Below are 6000 nucleotides of genomic sequence, written 5' to 3'. Positions count from 1 at the left end.
TCAAAACACCTAAAAAACATGGCAAATTCAACATTCAATCTAACAACAAAAAAAACTATCCAATCAAAGATTCAGCCTGTCAGGAGGTTTGTGAGGGCGCTGCGATCTACGCACTACCCCCGGTGACCCAGCAGGCACTGCTGGTGAGAATGTTTTGGGTGGATCTGGTGTTGGGGACATGAGAGGGTTCTGTGTGTATGCGTGAGAATGTCCATCCTCTTCAGGGGACTCTGCCCCCTCTGTCAGCCTCTCTCTCTCTCTGGCAAAGTGACTGGTGGACATGCTCACCCAGTAGTCAGTCTCACCATTGGAAACTCCATGGAACTGCCTACCTCTGAGCCGGAATCATGACGCAGGCGCACACGGTCCTGATGTCTGCGGAAAACACACCCATCAGTCAGCTTAACAATATAGGAGACTGGACCACTCTGCTTAAGAATAACACCAGGTAAACATTGTTTCTCACATAGACATTGTCATCTGGTTTTAACGGTCTTTCTCGTTGATGCACCATCAATAACTCACTCTGAGACGTAAGAAGTGAGGTATCGGCTTTTATTGACTGGAAGAATGAACAACACTACATCCTGGGGAATGAGGCTGGGCATCAGGCCTCAATCGCCTTTATACAGGGGTCTGTGGGCGGAGCCACAGAAGCAGTTAGCAGGGGTCTGTGGGAGGAGCCACAGGAGCAGCCCAGACAGGTATATGTAGTTCACCACATTCACCCCCCCCCCCTTTGTTTTAAAAGAGTCCCCAGGTGGCGAAGTTTCTTACAAGTATATTTACAGGTTAAGTCTATCAGGTGGTCGAATCTTTCGCTGCGATCTACGTAGCTCCGGCTGCAATTGCACAGGTGCCGGAGGTGGTGATTGCACTGGAGACGGAGATTGGGCTGGTTCTGGCCCAACTGGAGGTGTCAGGGATCCCTCACATGTGTGCGAGGCGCCCGGAATAGACGCGTACGAGATGCCCGGTACATGAGCGTCGTGAGGAGTCTGGGTGGGGCACGGTGTGCGCGGTGTCACCTCGGGTACAGGGTTCATAGTTACCGTGGAGTGTACGGGGTAGTGGTCTGCTGCTCCGGCGGGCGCCAGGTCGCGGACAGAGACCGTGTCCTCCCGCCCATCAGGCAAGACCACGTAGGCATACTGGGGGTTAGCATGCAGAAGGTGAACCCTCTCGACCAGTGGGGAGTATTTATTACTCCTCACATGTTTATGTAGCAGCACTGGCCCCGGGGACGTCAGCCAAACTGGTAGGGTGGTCCCAGTGACAGACTTCCTGGGAAAAGAGAATAGGCGTTCGTGAGGGGTGGCATTGGTGGACGTACATAACAGGGAGCGGATAGAGTGGAGTGCCTCAGGGAGGACCTCCTGCCATCGGGAGACCGGCAACCCTTTTGACCTAAGGGCTAAAAGTGTGGCCTTCCACACTGTGGCATTCTCCCTCTCCACCTGTCCATTCCCCCGGGGATTATAACTCATGGTTCGACTAGTAGCAATGCCCCTAGCTAGCAGGAACCGGCGCAACTCGTCACTCATAAAGGAGGACCCTCTATCACTGTGGATATAGCAGGGATATCCGAACAGTGTGAAGAGCTGGCACAGGGCTTTTATGACGGATGTGGTAGTGTCGGGGCAGGGAATGGCAAAGGGGAATCGCAAGTACTCGTCAATAATACTGAGAAAATAGACATTGCTGTCGGTGGAGGGAAGGGGGCCCTTAAAGTCAATATTCAGTCGCTCAAAAGGGCGGGTGGCCTTGACAAGCTGCGCAGTGTCAGGACGGTAGAAGTGCGGTTTGCACTCAGCGCAGATCTGGCAGTCCCTGGTCATCGTCCTGATGTCCTCCAGGGAGTACGGCAGGTTCCGGGCTTTAACGAAATGGTAAAATCGGGTGACCCCCGGATGGCAAAGATGTGCATGAAGGGCATACAGCTGGTCGAGCTGTGCGCTAGCACACATTCCCCGGGATAGGGCATCAGAGGGCTCATTGAGACTGCCAGGCCGGTACAGGATATCATAATTGTAGGTGGAGAGTTCTATTCTCCACCGCAAAATTTTATCATTTTTGATTTTGCCCCGCTGTTGGTTGCTGAACATGAACGCAACCGAGCGCTGGTCGGTCAGCAAGGTGAACCTTTTGCTGGCGAGATAGTGCCTCCAGTGCCTAATAGCTTCCACTATGGCCTGGGCTTCTTTCTCCACCGCGGAGTGCCGAAGTTCAGAGCCTTGAAGGGTACGAGAAAAGAATGCCACTGGTCTGCCTTCCTGATTGAGGGTAGCGGCAAGCACAAAATCGGAGGCGTCACTCTCTACTTGGAAGGGAATGGTCTCGTCCACCGCGTGCATCGTTGCTTTAATAATGTCCCCTTTAATGCAGCTGAAGGCCGCGCAGGCCTCAGTAGAGAGGGGAAAAGTGGTAGACTTGACCAGGGGGCGGGTCTTGTCTGCGTAATGGGGGACCCATTGGGCGTAATAGGAAAAAAAACCCAGGCACCGTCTGAGGGCTTTGAGAGTGGTGGGAAGAGGGAGTTCTAACAGGGGGCGCATACGGTCGGGGTCAGGGCCAATGACCCCATTTTCCACGAAATACCCAAGGATAGCGAGTTGGGTGGTTCTGAACGCACACTTGTCCCTGTTATAAGTAAGGTTCAAAGCTTCGGCCACTTGGAAAAATCGTTGGAGGTTGGCATCGTGATCCAACCAGTCGCGACCACAGATGGTGATGTTATCTAGATAGGGAAATGTGGCCTTCAGGTTGTACTTGTCCACCATCCGGCCCATCTCCCTCTGGAAGACTGAGACACCATTGGTGACACCAAATGGGACACGCAGGAAGTGATAGAGCCTGCCGCCCGCCTCGAAGGCGGTGTAGGGGCGGGTGTATACTTATAGGCTCTGGCAAAATGGCCCTTTTTCCCGCAGCTGGAGCAGGTCGCTTCTCGAGCTGGGCAATTGTTTCGAGAATGTTTCTGGAGCCCACAAAAGTAACACAGTTTTCTGTTTGACGAGTTTGGGGAGTTCGTGGAACCGCGACTGGCAGCGGCGTTGGCGAATTCGCTCGCGGGAACCGGTGGCGGAGGTGTTCACGGAACCGGCGGGGAATTGCGTGGTTGGACAGCGTCCGCGTCGTGCAGAGCAGCCTCCAGCGTATCAGCCGTCTCGATCGCTGAGCATAAGGTCAGATCAGCCTTTTCCAGCAGCCGCTGGCGCACATACACTGACCTGATTCCTGTAACAAAGGCCTCTCGGACCAAGAGTTCCGCATGCTGTTCCGCTGTGAGCGTTTTGCAGTCACAAGTCCACATGAGTGCCTGTAGAGCTCGGAGAAATTCTGCGGTCGACTCCTCAGGGCGCTGTTTGCGCGTGGCCAAGCGATGTCTGGCGTAGACGGCGTTCACCGGCCGCAGGTACTGTCTTTTGAGGGCGTCAAGCGCCCCTTCGTAGGTCGAGAGGTCCCTGATGAATGAATAAACTTTTGGGGCGACTCTCGAGAGGAGAATTCTGTGCATAACAGCGGGGTCAGTTGCACAAACCTCCTCCAAGTATGATTGGAAGCATGCAAGCCAGAGTTCAAAGGCAAGAGCTGCTTCAGGGTCTTGGGGGTCCAAATCCAACCATTCCGGACGTAAAACGGTTTCCATGCTTTAACTTCCAGTCAATAAAATTGATGCACCATCAATAACTCACTCTGAGACATAAGAAGCGAGTTATCGGCTTTTATTGACTGGAAGAATGAACAACACTACATCCTGGGGAATGAGGCTGGGCATCAGGCCTCAATCGCCTTTATACAGGGGTCTGTGGGCGGAGCCACAGAAGCAGTCAGCAGGGGTCTGTGGGAGGAGCCACAGGAGCAGCCCAGACAGGTATATGTAGTTCACCACACTCGTGCATGTTGATCATGTCCCTCCTTCTGCTTTTCCTGCTTTCTCTCCACTTTTGCCTTCATGTCCGGGCGCAGCAGGTCCAATCTTGACTTGGGCCCATCAGCATCTCTGCTGGAGTATGTGCAGTCATAGTCTGTAGCGTGAGGCGGTATTTAAACAGGAAACGTGAAAGCCTGGTACTAAGAGAGTCCCCTGTCATCCACTTGAGGCCTTCCTTCAATGTCTGAACAGCCCGCTCAGCCAAACCATTTGAGGCTGGGTGGAAAGGGGCCGTCCGAATGTGACAAATACCATTCTGCTGCATGAACTCACTGAACAGCTTACTGGTGAACATCGGGCCATTATCAGTGACCAGAGTGTCAGGCAACCTATGGACTGCAAACACTTGCCTGAGTTTGTCTATGGTTGAGGAGGCTGTGATGTTGCTCATGATGTGAGCTTCTATCCATTTGGAGTGCGCATCTACCATTACAAGAAACATCTGCCCCATAAAGGGGCCAGCAAAGTCCAAATGTAGCCTAGACCAGGGGTAGACTGGCCACTCCCATGGGTGCAAAGGTGGTGGCATGTTCTGATTGGTCTGACATTTCTTGGCAGGCAGTATCTTTGAACTTGCAAACATTTGCATAGTGCGTCCCTCTACACCGAAAACATTCCACCCACTTTGCCTGTTTACCAGTCTCCCTCCTGACTTGGTGCACTGCCACTGACTGCGACCCCCCCCCCCCCCCCATGTCCTTTCTGGATATCCTTAGCATTATTAGCATTCATCTCCATGCCTTGGGCAATCTCTAGGGTTTTCTTGAAAGTCAACGGTGGGGTTTCCCCCAGCAAGCGGCGTTGTATGGTGTCATTATTAATGCCACATACTAATCTGTCACGGAGTATTTCATCCAACACGGCTCCAAAATCACAATGCTCTGACAGCTGCCTAAGCTCGGCCACAAAATTGGCCACAGACTGACCTGGCTTCCTGAAATGGCTGTGAAACTTACACCGTTGGACTATCACCGAAGGTTTTGGATTGTGGTGGTTCCCCACGAGCTTGACCAGTTCATCATATGGAATTTCTCCCGGTTTCCGCAGTGTGGCAAAGTTCCTTATCAACTTCAAAGTCTTTGCCCCACACACACTCAGAACAGAGCACTTCTTACCGCCCTTAGTAATTCCATTAGCACAGAAAAAGTGTCCCAACCTTTCCTCATGCTCCAGCCAGTCCTCGTTTCGCTCCACAAATTCACCGATAGACATGAACGTAGCCATCCGAACGCGAGGCTCCTCGTCCTCTCACAGCTCCCATTTGAAACGCGCTGGCACATCCACAAAACCAGTTCACCTCGTCGCCAAAGATATGTGGTAACTTCTACTTTAAAAAAAGGACCACTCGACAAGTCCATGGCCAAAAGAACATATTTATCTGGGACGGCAAATGGTATTTACAATACAGAGGCTTCCAGGTACCTCGTGCGGCATGGGTGGAGGACTATATACAACGCATACTGGAAGTAAAATCCCGGAACCCGCCTCTTGTTACCAACAGTTTCCTGATTAGTATTAACTTACTTTTAATGATACCCACATTACAACAGCATTCATTTTGAGGGGTCCAGAATATAACAGCAAGGATGTAATGTTGAGCTATATAAGGTATTGGTGAGGCCTCACTTGGAGCACTGTGAGTAGTTTTGGTCCCTTATCTAAGAAAGGATGTGCTGAAATCGGAGAGGGTTCAAAGATGTTTCCAGAATTAAAAGGCTTATCATAAGAAGGAGCATTTGATGGCTCTGGGTCTGTACTCACTGGAATTCAGAAGAATGAGGGGGGATCTCATTGAAACCTAACTAATGTTGAAAGGCCTTGATAGACTGGATAAGGAGAGGATGTTTCCTATGGTAGGAGAAACTAAGACCAGAGGACACAGCCTCAGAATAGAGGAGCATCCTTTTAGAATGGAGATGAAGAGGAATTTTTTTTTAGCCAGAGAGTGGTGAATCTTTAGAATTTGTTGCCATAGGCAGCTGTGGAGGACAAGTTATTGAGTATGTTTAAGACAGAGGTTGATTGATTTTGATTAGTCAGGGTTTGAAAGGGTAGGGAAGAAGGCA

Source organism: Hemitrygon akajei, chromosome 30, assembly GCF_048418815.1.
Source record: "Hemitrygon akajei chromosome 30, sHemAka1.3, whole genome shotgun sequence".
NCBI lineage: Eukaryota > Metazoa > Chordata > Chondrichthyes > Myliobatiformes > Dasyatidae > Hemitrygon > Hemitrygon akajei.
This window is presented reverse-complemented; position numbering follows the sequence as displayed.